Genomic DNA, 14,700 nt, shown 5'->3' on the forward strand with positions numbered 1-14,700 from the left:
CTACGTGTGTTTCTAACCGGCTGTTTACTCAGACAAGCGAGAACTGTCAGTCGAGGCATAAAAATAAACCTTTGGCTGCTTAGACAAAAATGTTCTGCAGGTAATCTTCAAATACCTCATCACACAGACAGAGCCTCAAAGTCTGAACAGGAAGCTTCCCCTTATTCACTACCTATGACATTAAACTGGAAAAATAACGTTCAGCTAGTCACAGTAACCGCTCAGCTTTAGTGTTGGAAGGAAGGATTTCACCTTATAAAAGCATCAAAAAAAAATAAAGCATCACTCAACAGCAACTTCCTATACTGTCTGCCACTTACTGTCACCAACCTGTATCATTTATGATATATTATTTTAAATGTGCTTCAATATATGTTTTGCCGGCACATTTTCTCTCAGTGCCTTCATACATGTTGCTGAACCCGATGAGAAGGACTCGAGTAAGAAGCTGTTTATTTGCTGGCGCTGTGGCAAAGTCCCCTGAGCTCACACACACTGTTTGATGGGGCCAACTTCACTGATACCTTGTTGGAGGGAAGGTGGTTGTAGGGGCCTATACCATTACACCCTCACTCCCACACAAGCCTCCTCTACACACACTCACAGGCCGTTTGATCTCGCTCTACCCCAGTTCAAAAGAGGCCTACCCATCAACTGCAGTCACACACACACACACACACACACACACACACACACACACACACACACACACACACACACACACACACACACACACACACACACACACACACACACACACACACACACACACACACACACACACTTCAACAGCCATCATCCCTCCCATCCCTCTCCCTGATATCATTATTCTTCCTTCTGAAATCACATTACCTGTGTCCTCTTCTTAAGCTGAGGACTGGTAGCAGTAGATGAGACAGAATGGAAGATGAGGAGAAACCACAGCCAGAGTTCAGTGTCAGCTATCTACAGGAATTCCCTGTCTGGTGGGAGGATCGGTTCCTCTGCTCGCTGCATTCAGGAGATGAATGTCTCCCAAGATTTATGTGTCTCACGTGCTAGTCACGAAACCCGAGTTGGGGAGAACTCGAAGTAGAACCACTTTGGTTTCTCAGTAATTGCTTCTGGTAAATCAGATCGAAAGACACGTCTAGACACGTCAATTACAACTAGGTTCACAACTAAGACACTACTTTGTCAACTACACAACATGAATTGATATTAATGACTCATCTACCTGCTTAGTAGAACCCATTTCTACCACTGACTAACACCAAGTACCGCTGTGTGTTCTTTAGCTCTGATTTGTTCTCCACCAGCATGTAAGAACGTGTTTCCTTATTACTTGTCAATAATCTATTTTTGTTGAGCTAAAAGATGCTACAAGAAGACGCTGACTTATGGCCACTGTACATTCAATAAAACAAACTGTGGAGGCTGGATGATAAAACTGATTAATCAATTAATTAAGACTAAAACCTTGTAGAACATTGCTACAGAGGTAAAAGCTTTAGCTGTTACAGTAACCGCAGTTTGAACCTCATACTGGGGAGAAGAGCAACAGAAATTAATATGAATATATCATTAGCATATAATGGAGCAGTGTCAGTCTGGGCCTGGCGTCCCTTCCTAACGTCCATGGCAGCTCTCGTGGCCATATGTTTGAGTAAGTGCCTGTCTTGTTCAACAACGACCATGTCTTGCCAAGCGGGCCCACGGATCCATGTTTGCAGTCACTTCAATTCTTAAGTCCTACCTTTAAATATTTCAAGAGGCAGATATGAATTAAGAACACGGAGACGAGGAGCTGCGCAGTGCACATGCAAGAATAGGAGTCCATTCATAATGAATGCGCTTCGGCTCCCTCTCTTGATTTATTTCAAGGCGAATGAGCAAAGCGAGCAAGAGCAAATTAACTTGTTTCACATGTGCGTATGGAAATTGTCTTTGCTGCGCTACGACAGAGTCTACTGATTATTTAAGAGGAATATTACACGCGTTTTCTGTGTCAGCTGTCAGTCTGAGGAGTGAAGTGCACCCACTTTCACCTCTTCCTGTCTCGTGTATGTCAACTTCCTGATGTATTTCAGGACATGTTCCTGACAGGTGCCGGGCTTTGGGCGGCATGCAGCTGAGGGTTAGGTGTGATCTACAGTTGGGCAGAAATGGGAGTCGTGTAGTGGACCCGTGTCCTGTAGCTGTACGGCATCACGAACTCCTGGACCCTCTGTTGTTTGACAGATTGGTCTCTGGCTGACAATTGATTTTTCTCAGTTTGACGCTTCAGATGGCTGAAAATGCCGTCTTATCAGACAGCAGCACAGCTGGGGTGTTTATATGGATCGCATCAACACTGTTATCGGCACTACATATATATCTACATACTTTAAATAAATATATAATAAGAGCCAAACACTGCAGGCAGATGTTAGGCAGGGAGGATTTAGGCTAGACTTTTTCTGAAGACATATTACTTCCAAGATTAGATGGGATCAGGACAACGGGCTGCAGCACTGAGCTCATCAGGATTCTGAACTATACGTACATACGCTCAGCCCCTCTTGTTCTTTCTCCTGTTGTCAAACAATCCAAATATCTGAAATAATAATAATAATTTCATTTTTTTCCATGACTTTGTTTTGCGATGGGATTTGAAAACACATTCTTGAGAGAACTTCCACTTGTTCAACCCTTCAGAGTCATGTTTTATTTGTTTGGTGGACATTCGTCAGCAGCTTTACACTTTTGGCCGTGTGGATTTCTTTTTGTATCTGAACGTTTATTAGAACAGCTGAAGTCAATTTCTTCACTGTCAGCACAGCTTATTCCTCGTCTAAACAATTACACCATATTAACTTCACTTTTTCCCCCCATTTACTGCATTTCCCAAAATCTAATTTGCAGTTTTACAGTGTTATAATTGTTTGTCTGTGATTAGTATTCAAACACGAGGCGGAGATCGCACAATTCTTTTTGTAGACAATACATGTCAATGTGCCAAGCTGAAATGACAAAGAAAATGTCAGAACACTGATATGGTGATGAGTACGGAAGAGGAAACAAGACAGAGACAGATACATGTAAACAAAAGCAGGCAGAGGAACAGCGAGGTGGAAGCCTGCTGAGTGTTGGACTGTGGATTTGTCTTCTCAGCTGCTGGCTACGTCTGTCATCTGTCCAATGTCTGAATCAACATCTGGTGAAACCCACATAAACAGCTCTTTGAGCCACCGATGAAAAAACAGTGAGGAAGAAGCTTATACTCTGGGTGTAGTAATAATGGACAGGAGGCACAAGACAATACAATATTTTCAGTTTTGTTCTTTTTGAAGTAAAGCATTATGGAGCAGATACCATTAAATGGAATCACTGTGTCCTGTACGTACGATGTAAGAGCTCTAATTTTAGTCATCGCATTACATTTGCTGATCTTATCAACAGGGTATGACTCACATTACACACAGAGCATTGTACAAGATTCTGAAATACTATTCAAGCTTTAATTGGTTGACCTTGCTCCTGTTTCTGTATCACAACAACAAGAAGAGGATGCAGGAAAGACGAGAGGGACATACTAGACCTATGGAGAGAGCCTTCTAACAAATGTAGTTTATCTCGTTATCTCCGAAAGTGCATTAAAGAAATTTGCAGGGATGTAGTGAGTGCACCCACAATCCCCAGTGGCAATTAGTTCAAGCTTGATTGATCCCTTTTTTTTTAATCTGAATCCAGACTTGACCTGTCTGCGCCCCACATTAAATGTGTTAGAGATTTGAAAGGTTCAGGTTAAGTAATACAAAAACTCATGGAGAAAACACAGACGATGTTACAGAAAACAATTCCCGCACTTAAACGAGTGTGCAGCCATCGTGCCCCTTCCTCAATGGATCAAGCTGTCATTCTATTCCTGGGCAGGGGCAGAAAGACGTCCTATATCAGTGCCTGTTCAGGCTCGCTTTATGGGAGACCTCCTCCTCTTGCAGTTCAAGTCAATTGTCAACATGATTTATGGAGATGTGAACTATCTCTGGACTGGCTCTTCAATCTTTCCCTGACAAATTGATACCATCGGCCCATGTAACCGTCGTTTGTTTTCTTCACAGGCCAATTTTCATCCGAGCTGACAAATTAAATCTGCCATGTTTTTTGAGGAAGCTATTTTTTCCTCCCCCATCTTTTTCCATATATGACCCACTCGGCAATTACTGGAGATGTGGGACTGACATGACAGAATAAACTTCAGTATAGGACAGCACATCCTTGTTTCCCTCATCCTAAAGCTCTGATAGGACTCATACCCATATTTAAATAGAGGAACAGTGTTGTAACATATAATTTAGATTACACATGCGCTACTTACAGTGCATCCCATCACCTCATTGTGCTTCTTGGGCAGCTTAGCCATCACCAATATGTTTCCAGGCCTATTTATACAGTCAGATCAACAAAGTGTAATATAAAATGTAAAAGCAATACTGCCAACAGATAAAAAGTACTAGTTCTGTAAAAATGCTGCTGATCTATCCGTAAATACTGTCCCATTGAACATTGAGCAAGTCTTTGTTTCAAACAGATCTTTTGTTGACCAGAAAGCATACAATGAATCACAGCCAACTAAAAACCCAAGCAGGACCTAAATAAGCCATGAGGCCCTGAAAGGAAAGGATCCAGGCTAAAAACAGCAGTAGTGGTGATTCATGAGAGCTTTAAATTTCAGGAGACAGGAAACAAAGCTTAAGGCTTTTAAAACTCATCCATGCACCCCCTGTTTCCTTCCACACAATAACACACACTCTGGAATATCACCACCTACAGTGTCAAGCTGAGAGAGATGGATGGGGTGGCCATGTTTTCTGATTTAGTCCACACAATGTGGCTGAGTGATTTTCTCTGTGCAGCATGTCTTGCCACTCCTGGACCCCCACAAACACACAGAAGTACTCACCAACCTCATTATTCACCATTCCTTCACAGGCCCTACTCCTCTGTGCTTCTTAGCACATAGCCCACCTCTCACTGTGTGATTGGGGTGATCGCCACTAATGGATTTGTAGCCATGGGCACATTTAGGAGGTGAAACTTTGAAAAAATTCTTTAAGTGCAAAGCAAGATGCAAATGCTAGAAAATATGCATCAGTAGATTTATTGAAGCGTTCTTGTGGTGGTAGGTGGCTGCACCATAGGCTGTAAGTTACTGAGCGTGTTACACTGCATTACCTAAAGTGAATGCTGTCACATCTCTGTACCTGGAAGGTGCAGGACAAACTCTAGCTAACCAAACCCTGAGGTGAGCGTACAGTGGACCTGTGTGTAAGCAGCCCTCCCAGTCATTTTGAAAGAACATGTCATCAAGGTTGACGTGACACAGGGGGCAGAAGGGCCCAGTCACCTGGAGACTGCCCGTCTAAAACTGAAAGTGGGGAGGAAAAAGTAAGGACAACAGGCAGCGACAAGGCACTTATCTTAACTGCTGATAATATGTCATCAAAACAGACACGCTGCATAAACATGCTGAGGAAGCCAGAGGCAAGAGGTACTGAGGAGAGGAGTCCATTTCACTTCCCTGACACAAAGCTAAATCTGTTTGGGTCAGAACCTCAGGCCTCAGTATTTTGAATGTCATGAGAAATAACAGTAAAAGCAGACGTACTGTAAAGAGCATCAAGCGTCAAAGTCATTCACTCCAGCCTCCAAGTTCTGGTCAGATCATACAAAGCTGATGAAGCTGAATCCGCTCATTACTGGTGGAATTAGTACAAATGTAGAGCATATACTAAACGCACCAGCCTGTTATGTCTCGAGTCTTATCTTTTCCATTTATTAGGCTTTGAAGACAAGTTTTTGCATTAGTTGAAACATCTTTAAATCCTGTGAAGGTGTCCTCATCAGTGGCCCATTATTAATTATTGATTTAATCAAAGAACCCTCACTCATTCCCAGCCTGTTTTAGGTTCTTTAAGTTAAATAATGAGCAAAACAAGCTAAACAAAGTGAAACATATTTGGCTTATTATAATTTCAAAGACATTGTAAAACATTATCAGAGGTTATTTTGTTTGTGTTGGTGGCAGCAGCACGTTGCACTGCTGACGTCACCAATAACAGCATCTCAATAGTGAGAGCTGCCTTAAAGGCTTATAACAAAATTAAAAAGGTTTAATAGAATTATAATCCGTGATAGTCATGCTATTATGCCTCCTCACATCCCATTTGTATGCCCTCTTCCCCTCGTGTGCCTCCGAGGACGTTCATGCTTCAGTGGGTGTACATGTACCTAGATAGAGTGTCTTAAATGAGCAGATAGGTCAAACGCTAACAAAACAATAATAAATGGAGGCTTTAGAGCAGTGGGAAAATAATTGCCAACACTACATGTGGGCCTGAATCTGTCTGCTTCCTTTCCTTTCTTTTCACATATACAATCATATCGAGTCCAAGTAAGCACCCTCTCTGTTAACTGCTGTGTTAGTGGAATGGAGAGGTGTGGGAGGACACCTTCTTGTGTCTGCTTATCACTTTTATCCATTCTGACAAGCTTCCCAGCTATTCTGTCAAACGCTGTGGCATCTGAGGAGGAAACCAACCTGTGCCGGCCAAAGTACAAGCGTGTGGAAATCAATGGCGTTAAGATAAGCTTGCTATCAATTCTGACATCTGCTCTACCTCCTCTTCATCTTCTTTCTACCTGGAGCAGAACAACAAGACAAACAGTGTGCGTTGTATATGTGCGTGCACTTGTTGGATCGAAGGGAGTTGTGGGTGATGGTAGTTGAGGCACTGAAGAAATGCTAAATTAGACTTTGCACTCTGGGCTGGAAATGATGCTAATTTTGCTCTAACGCTGAGCTACTGACCAGTTGTAGGTTGGTTAGAGGAATCACACACAGTACAGCACTCATACAAAAGCTAATTTAAAAAGATCTGCAAATCTCATCGTTGTCCTGCTGAAATATGCAAGGCCTGTCCTGAAAACTACGCCACCTGACTGGGAGCATATGCTGCTGTCAAACCTGGACACACTCGCACACTGATGCAGCCGTTTGAACAGCACACTGGCAAAAACTTACTTTTTTACACTCATTTACTTCATAAAAGGAGGTTTCTTTGATCCACTTTCAGACATTTATCCAGGGCTGGGTCATGTAATTGTAAATTGTCACCGATTCTGCTTTTAAACAATTGTCACACCATCTGTGGTTACCTACCAGGTTCATAGCTGTGTCTTTGATTCATAGCGAGACTCAATACTCTCTCCCACCACCTTTTCTCTACCAAACGACTGGCATAAGACATGAGAGGAGACAGGAGATGGAAGATTTGAGTAGAACTCAAATTACCCGACATATCAGAACCAGCATTCAAGGGGCCAAACAACCCTTTCAGGCATGGGAAATACATTGTGTAAAGAGGACCAGGTTAACATTAGAGGGGATCCTAGAGCTCCAGCTGCATATGGGCCCTGTCACTGGTAGCAGATGGCATGTGGAATTACACATAATGGGTGATGAGAAGTCTTTGGTGCAGCCTGGATGACAGCGAAGAACCTAACCAGAGTGCAAAGAAGGGTACTCGTGTCTAATGTAGAGCTAAGTGAAACAGTGAGTTTCAAGATGGAAGATGATGTCCTGTTCTTCTCAGCATGGAGAATGTGGTTATTATATGGGTGAGTGGAGAAGATGGACAGAGGACTAAATGGAGAGTAACAGAGCAATCATGATTGGACAGCAGCACAGAATCCAAGGAGGAAGAGGACGTGGAGGCTGTTACAAACTGTTAGTTTAACTTCTGCCACAGTCAGAGCTGCTCGTGTAGTCAGAAACAATCTACTTCTATAAAAGGTTCCACAGAATCAGGCGTTTTAATTAATGGCCATATCAGGTAATGATTCCTGAGCTAAGCTACGTCATGAGCATCATAAATCTATTTAATCTCATCCAAAAAACATTATAAAATGAGTGGAGCTAATTCAATTAGTTATTGAGTGACTTTTCCAGTCAGATAATTGTGTTATGATTAAAGTTGATGATTTTTAATTCATTTTAATCTGAGTTTAAGCCACAGCACTGTTTTTACATTATATGTGGTCGTGACTGTATAGACACTTTTCTACCTGTGACCTAATATTTCTTACTGTTTAGAGTAAAGTCCTTGGAGGCCTCCTTTGGACCTTCAGTCATTTTGTTCAAACCCTGCTCTGTGCCACTACCTATTCCCTCTGGGCACCATTAGAATATACTAACCCCCTCCTGCCCAGCCAGATACAAACATAATCCCCTCTGTGCTACGGTGAAGCCAGTAGCTCGAGGAAGGGCGCGCATTTAACATCTCGATTTTTCTTATTCCCCGGTGACAGAACTAGCCTTGGCAAGACCGTGCTCCAAGATCAACACGAGGTTGACAGCCATCTGGTCTACAGCTCTGAAAATCCTCTAATGGCAAATGCCACCCACAGCCTGCGCTCTGTTTCCCAACAAACATACCAGCGGCAGGCTCCAACAATCAGTCAGGCAGGCCAGGTCCAACAGCAAACCACCGGCCCAAGACCAAACTAGGGAGATTTGATCAAACAAACGATCCCGCGTGTGGGAAGGTAGCACTCCTCTTTAAACAAAGAGGTGATTGGCTCGGTACTCTTTTATTTATAGCAGTGTTTATCTGAGAAAGAAATGGACTTTGTGAAGGCCAGAAGGCTCAGGGTTTGTGAGCCAGTCAAGGCTGACTTGCACCGCGCTCCACAATGGATGGATTGGATGGACAGGAGGCGCGCACGCGATGCCATTACCCTCCTTTGCTAACATGCCCTCTCCGGATCATCATTTCTATGAGAGCTGCTATAAATCATTTTTACTGCAATGGAAACATCCATTGTGATTGCCTGCCCTTCTTTTGGCAAATGTCATTGTCATAATAATACCTGGGAGGGTTCGCTTTACTGTGATTATGAGTGCCACGCTGATGCGGCTAGGTGGGCAGCAGCACATCATCTAAGTGAAGAACATCCTGAGGGGTAGGATGACTTTTACCCAACTGTTAGTATGAAGAGTTTAGTGAGAAAGGTTCAGTACAAACGGCAGGAATATCTACAATGGTTTTATGAGTAAAATAATTAAAATGAATAATATTTTTTCATTTTTTATTGTCAACATATATATTTATATATCTAAGGGCTCACGTGTACCCAAAGTCAAATTGATACTTAGAAATAACCTCCACTTACATTTCTTACATTTAGGGCATCTATAAAACTACAGTGAACCTTTGTAATGTGTTAGTGTATGAACCATGAACACGGTCATACGCTTACAGTACAGAGTGTAGGCTATCGCTAGGGAGCGTATTTGCCTAAGTGCTTTGAGATACATGAAACAAGCAAATCCTAAGTCCTATTCAAAATATCCCAGCGTGTGACTGCAGCAGCGCGCACAAATCTGTTCCAAGCAGCTTTTGTAAACACTGTCTTCCAGGAACCTATATGTCAAACAGCAGCATGCAGAACAACTGACGAGGACACAGAGGAATTCTGTTGTTTGGGACCTGGGATGTGTCATCCTCAGTTAGGGATTTGTCAGCTAGAAGGGTGGTTTCCTGCCCTCCCCTCCACCTTCTACTGAACCAACGACATCCAAGTAATGCCTCGCATACTTACTTTTTATCCTCCCATCACATCTTTAACTCTCAGCCACATGCCAGGCTTCCTTTACAGACTCTCCTAGGAGAACAGGATCCTCCCTGTCCCTTTGTTTAGCTACACATTGATCAATGCTCTGCCTGTTTAGTTAATTGTTGGCAATTGTGAGCGATGTGTAATTCATCCCTGGGCATGATCCATCAGCCGATCAATCGCATCGATGTGTGGAAGTCTCGACATGTTTACCACAGAGCCACAATGAACACATGCAGGGAGAGTCTGATGGCTGCTCATCACATTAATGAATGTGGAACAATGTACTGAAGCAAAACAAAAAAGGAGTCTTGGGTTGAACATAATAAAATATTCCAATTTTAATCTTGTTTTTATCCATATTTAATCAGAAAAAGCTCACCCTAAACTTAATCGGGAAATATAAAACTTTAGAAATTACTGTATTTCTACTTCTTGATTTGGAAGCTCTTAACTCAACTAAATCAAATAAAACACAATAAATCGTGGGTGCTGTTGATGCCTTTTACACGCGAGACATCACTTGAAATGAATGGAATGGCACGTACCGTTTCAAGCTCCATTTCTGTGTAGGAATCCAATTTGAAACCTTATAGTTTTAACCTAATGTGAAACTAATCTTGTGCAATCTTGAATAAAAGTTGACAGTCTAACCACACTACTAACAATTTATGAAGCTGGACTCCCTCCATTACATCTGGAACATTAGTGGTTTGTGTTACTGCAAAGCAGAACAGCATTTAAAACATAATCGAATTTAAACTAAGAGTTAGCTTGATAACTGAGGAATACTTCACTTGATGTGAACCTTACCAGAGAGAGGGGTTTAGAACATTTGTACTGTAAGCAGAAAAGAAAGCTGTTAAACACGTTGTTGAACAAAAAAAAGGCCTTGGACATGTCCACAAAGCCCAACAACAACAGAAACAGTAGTTATTGTTCAGGTAACGTGACTGTTGGCTAGAGGACAATGAGCCTTGGGTAGATGGACGACTCACTCAAGGTCCACTTGCTACAGTAGCTTTGAAAGACTTTAAAGAGCAAAACTCTGCCCTTTCCAAGGTTAAGATGACAGTTCACCATCTACAACTCAAACTGACTGTTCTCATCTGTGTGTTCAAACAAGCCTACATCTGCCAGAGTCTTTGAAGATTAGAACTGTACTGTACATATACTATTTTAAGTTCCAACCTAGTCCTATTTTATTTAGGTTATACAACAGAGGCTCACCAAGCTTTTTTTAGTTGACAGGTATACAATGATTCCCACAAATCAGCCTCGGTGTAATAAACAGCAGGCTCAGGACTCAGGTCTCTTTTTTTGATGGAAGATGAATTACTGAAAGAAAGGAGAGACAAGCACAAAAGCAGCAGAGACCCAAAGTGACAACACAGCCTCAGCACACAGATCTGAAAGTCCAAGTCTCTGACAACAGGGATGGCAGTGCCTGCACTGGGTGACAGGCCCAATCCATTTGGCACAGACGAAGACACAAACACAAGCTGTCTAAAGGGAGTAAAGTAGACTTCAATCAGCTAAAAGGTGATAAAACATAATTAATTCAATCACCCACTCGCTCTCTCTCTCTCTCCCTCCCTCTGTCCTCAGAGAAAAGCAACAAAAACAACAACCGTGAGCTTTTTCTTCCTGTAGGGCTGCACTCACACACGCACGTTAATGGACGACTGCATTCATGGTTTGCTCAAAAGACGACTGCTCTTTATCTCTATTTATCTAATACTTAACAACACGCTTGCATTTAATTATGTGCGGCCACAATGTGGCCCATACCATTTAACAAACACCCACTATTACCATGAACACGGATATAAAGACATCCTTATTAATACACTGCACAAGACCCTCCTCACACGTCTACTGTACCTCCAGTCATTAACTGTAGGACCAAGAAAATGATAAACGCTGACGGGTGAGAGATGAAACCCTGTGGTGTGAGCAAGTGTATGGACTGGTCTGTGTGCACACAATGCAAAGTAAACCATTGAGAGAGCACCATTAGCAGCGCTCACTGCCCTCACACTGTCTGAGAGACCATTAACACCACATCCAGCACAGCTGCTGTCGGTCAAGGTCAAGTAGTCCTCCACATTTACTCAGACTCTTTTGTTTTTAAGCTGGAGGAGTGAAGTACGCGCCAGAAACATTTGTTGGTTGCATGAGAAGTTCACAGTAGCCTGCAGGGGCACATGCAGCGATCAGACAAGCCAGAATGTACGTTACTGGGTACAGCGTAGCAGGAAATCTGAGTGGGAAGGTGCTCCGTGAGTATATCCCTGAGAACTGGCACACTGGTGAAAGTAGATTCCAGATCCCTGGGGAGCCTGTCTCCCACTACAGCAAGGTGTGAGGAGAGAGAACAATAGCAGTAGAAGACTGAGTCAAATTTCAGTACAAGTAGTGCCCACTGTAACACAAGGCCACTACATCCCGTCTCCCATGACAACCAAGCTCTGTGCTCCAGGGACTGGTAGGTAATACAGGAGAAGGTTTGTCCTCTCCGTTGTTACCTGACCGTAGTGGGGATGTGATCGTTAAGAGAGTCAGGGATGGAAACAACAACGGCAACCTCTTAACAAGACAGAAAAAGTAACGACAAACATCAAAGTCAGTAACTTCAGCCTTTAGTCACAGTGTTGTATTAGAATGAATTCTGGTCCATGTGGTTTTAACCGATTCTAAACCATATTACATATTTAACCTTGCATCAAATTGCTCCAAGTAATGTAAGCTTGCAAACAATTAAACCACAGAAAAAACATGCTCCTCTGTGCAGCTTTTAGCCTCTTGGAATTTGAATTAAAATGATGCACAGAGTTCAGTATCTATCCCCATGCGTCACATAAATCCTGTTCCAGCTCACAGTTCCCAGTATCAGTAAGTTAGTTATCACTGTTAATCCAGTTCTAAACAGACTAACTGAATGAGAAACTGTCAGCAGCTTGTAAGACACTCAAAGCCATGCAAACACTTAACTTTTCATTTAAGATTTATGGTTTGATGCTCTTCAAAGATGATGACTCACTCTGCTGTTGCTTTGATAGAAAAACCAAAAACAGAGCAGTTAGATAAAAATATAATTGTATGCTGTACAAATTGATTTAATGTCAAAAGTAATTAAAATGCTGCATCAGTAGATTAATTTTCTGTTTAATGTCTTAGTTAAAATGAATGAAGATCTTACATTAAAGATACACATTGACAACAAGTGGTCAACAAGAATAAGGTGAAATCAGGTGATATGATATGTAGTTTTAATAGATCAAGTCTCAACCCTATGAAATACTACAGCAACAGAGCCACACAGGCTCACCTGCTGGCTGGGATGCATGTCCATTATAAGCAATTCTTCAGTCACCACTGAATCATCTCCCAGTGGGGTGATGTCACAATTAATACAATCACAGTTGTATTTGTTAAAAAGCCATGCTGCCTGTCATGAGAACTACAACAACTGGACTTCCTGCAAAAAGACACTGGAACATTTTCAGAAACAATTAAAAATACAATGTGGATGCTGCCCAAGTGCTAAAATACAATTCTTGTTCCTTTTATCTGCACCAGTGGGTGATGCTGCCCATTAGGAAAAAAACTAAAGAGCAGCAGAGAAAAGCAGCATAATAGTTAGACAGACACACAATGAGGCAGAGTGTGAAGGGAAACAGAGAGGTTTCTGTCTCAATGTGGATAATTACATTTCTACCTTTCTCTGGCAGTTGAATAGCCTTAATGCTCACAATTAATTTCATTATTTTTGGCCCTGGCTGTTGAGTGCAGATTAGTTCTCTGAGTTGTGGGGATAAACACGCGGAAATTGCTTATTACTCTCAGAGCAGGCATTAGATTATACGAAAGTCAACGAATTAGAAAATATCCAATCACCTTCAGCTAGAGTTCAAAACCAGCTATTGTTACTGGCACTGCTTATTTTCACTGGCCCAATACATATTTTCCTGGTTGTTGGACACAGCTCATGTAAACGCCCAGACCTCTGTGGCATCGTTGGGATTTATTGTTATGTTCATTATATTAATATGTTATAAGATGACTGCTTACTGTCAATGTTTTCTTCTTCTATGAATCATCAGCTAGATATGTTTCTTTGAATTAAGTCTTTACACATCCCATTCATTCTCAGTGGATTAAGCATCTGGGAGTTTATCATTCAACAAAGTCCCTGGGCTGTTTCTTAACCTTCTACTGTTGCAGCCCACAATCCTTTTTACCGCAGCTACATTTGTACCTGAAATCTGGCCACAACAAACAGTCCTCTCCTGCTGATCACTGAGCAACAACAACAGGAAGAATGAAGAGTCTCGCTCAAACAGAGCTCAGTGGTTATTGTTTATCCGCAGCTTCATACTGAGAATTAACAAGATGGGCAGATATCAGCATCCTTCTAGGCAGACTGGCAACACCTTTCTAAAAAATAACTGGTGTGCACATGAATCACCATGAGAAAAGTAAAACCCATTTAATTTGATTCTTCTCATGTTTTTTCTTTCAAGTATTAATAACTCAAATCTCCCAGCTGGCTTTTTTCTTTCCAACGCACATATTAGCTCTCACTAAAACCTTGTCAACATCTTTCTTCCTACAGATTGAGAAATATGAACTAGTATAAACTACATTGAACACAAATACCATTTACTGTAATACTGCTTTGAAGCCTTGATATTGGAGGGATAAAGAGACCAGTGAATATCTTATATGACATCAAAAGCTACAAAGCTAGAAGAAATGCCCAAAACATAACAAGTGCTCATTTGCTGCGTTGTGCTGCCTTATTCATCTGATGCAGCCTCCTGTGGAGTCCACCACTACAGGGCTGACACAGACAGAAGCTCCCTCCACCCCCAGCAACAGAGTCGCTCACCCAGCTTAACAGAGCAGAGATTGGGAAAAAACACTGTTCTACCTCCTATAGAAGGGTCGTCTGCAGCACGGATCTTTCAGGTGTGGTCAGCTCACATAAACCTGGTGTAAACAAAACCCTGCATGCAGGAGACAAGGTTTATATTTAACGGTATAAAGTCACAAGGG

The 14,700-nt window shown here is 42.0% G+C and overlaps 2 protein-coding genes across 8 annotated transcripts in view; one reads left to right on the top strand and one right to left on the bottom strand.

Moving 5' to 3' along the window:
* mc4r (melanocortin 4 receptor) overlaps positions 1-14,700 on the bottom strand; it is an 83,394-nt gene that overhangs the window by 68,104 nt on the left and 590 nt on the right. For all 7 annotated transcript variants that reach the window (XM_055508039.1, XM_041070305.2, XM_055508038.1 and 4 more), the window contains exon 2: positions 14,576-14,651. The gene's annotated coding sequence lies outside the window, so the exon portion shown is untranslated. The remainder of the gene's footprint in view (positions 1-14,575; positions 14,652-14,700) is intronic.
* The window catches only part of LOC114853318 (cadherin-20-like), a 44,906-nt gene that overhangs the window by 5,139 nt on the left and 25,067 nt on the right, over positions 1-14,700 (top strand). The gene's annotated exons all lie outside the window — the stretch shown is intronic.

Source organism: Betta splendens, chromosome 4 (assembly GCF_900634795.4).
Source record: "Betta splendens chromosome 4, fBetSpl5.4, whole genome shotgun sequence".
Taxonomy (NCBI): domain Eukaryota; kingdom Metazoa; phylum Chordata; class Actinopteri; order Anabantiformes; family Osphronemidae; genus Betta; species Betta splendens.